The sequence below is a fragment of the Brachionichthys hirsutus genome, chromosome 12 (genome assembly GCF_040956055.1).
Source record: "Brachionichthys hirsutus isolate HB-005 chromosome 12, CSIRO-AGI_Bhir_v1, whole genome shotgun sequence".
Classification (NCBI taxonomy): Eukaryota; Metazoa; Chordata; class Actinopteri; order Lophiiformes; family Brachionichthyidae; genus Brachionichthys; species Brachionichthys hirsutus.
This window is the reverse complement of record NC_090908.1, coordinates 288544-290100: the sequence shown is the minus strand read 5'-3', so window position 1 is coordinate 290100 and position 1557 is coordinate 288544.

Below are 1557 nucleotides of genomic sequence, written 5' to 3'. Positions count from 1 at the left end.
TATCCGAGCGCACAACCGTCCACACAGACGCACAAAAGGGCAAATGGATTTCCTGTTGGCCTGAAAATGTCTTAAGGATGAAATTCGTGGTTTTATGTTAAAGAAATAAATACAGTGGAACCGCTGTTCTCGAATGACTCGGTAGTCGAACCAATGAGGGAGTTTAAAATGCCTCGGAAGTCAAAGATTTTTGGAGTTTGAACAGCTGGTTCCTTTCACTGGTTGGTGAAAGGGTGAGCGTGTGCTGGTTTCCTATCACTGGTTGGTGAAAGGGTGAGCGTGTGCTGGTTTCCTATCACTGGTTGGTGAAAGGGTGAGCGTGCAGAGGGAGCACCTTCGCCTGCAGAGATGATTTCTCACGCTCTCTCTCGTGATAATGGGACCTGTTCCTTTGGATCCCGACATCCATCTGGAGGTTGTTGCCCTCGCCGAAGAGGAGGCGAGGGTATTGCAATTGGGTGCGTTTGTTTGTCTGTCCGAGCGCATAACTCAAAAACTAGGAACCCAATCGACTTGAAATTTTACACAGGCAAGGTTCTGTCCGTGGCTCGGTCCCCCCCGAGAATGGCGTTGATCTGGATCCAGATTCTAGAATTATTTTTACATCTGGAATTGTGCCTGTGCTGTAAACTGCCACTTTAAGAGGGGGGGACACGAATGGCATGATGGGAAAAAGAGTCCAGAAGGAGTCTTGTAGTATGTTCCGGAGCAGCAAGCTAGAGCAGGTTTGGCCCCTCTGATCCGGAAGCCCTGTTTACTGTCTCACAAGATCCAATAGTCTATTGGAGGCGGGGTCTGCAGTCTCTGATTGTCGTTTTCTAGTTTGTAAATGAAATGAGGCCAGATTAAGGCCAGTAAAAGGTCATAGTCTTGACCTCAACCTGATTGAGATGCTCTGGCATGACCTCGAGACACCAGACACCTGAACTGCAACAGCTTTGTAAAGAAGAATGGTTCTAAATGACCCCCCCCCCCCTCGTCCTGAACGGGGGGGGGGGGGGGGTCAACCAGTTACTAAGTCCGAGGGTTCACTTACTTCCTGTTTGGTGTTGTGCTCAATAAAACATGACTGAGTGCTGTTTAGTCTGATCTGGAAACATTTCATTTCATTGAAGAAATGCCAGCGGCTTCACTTTTCATGTCGCGGTCCAGAATACGTGGAAGCTGCTAAAGAAATGAACCGCTCACGTATTTAAAAAGTCGCCGTCCACATGGTGATCTGGATCAGAACCAGAAGACATGTTTCATGGTGGTTCATATCGGACCCCTTCATGACTGGGATTTCTGGACATTTTACAGGATAGGACTTTCTTAAAGCCTCCATTATAAGTAAATGGGAAAATCCAGATTGCTTTGTATCCAGACGGGAATCCGGGTTGCTCTCAGAATTTTATGGGATCCCAGTTGGACCAGGACCACCTTCAGATTGTGTTCAGCAGTTTTTCCGTCATCCTGCTAACATGCAGAGAAAGCGTTGTTCACGCACTGACCCTGCTGGTCCTCCAGGTGATCACGCCGTTCCGCAGGCTCGTCCTCTGTGCAGAGACTCGGAAAGAA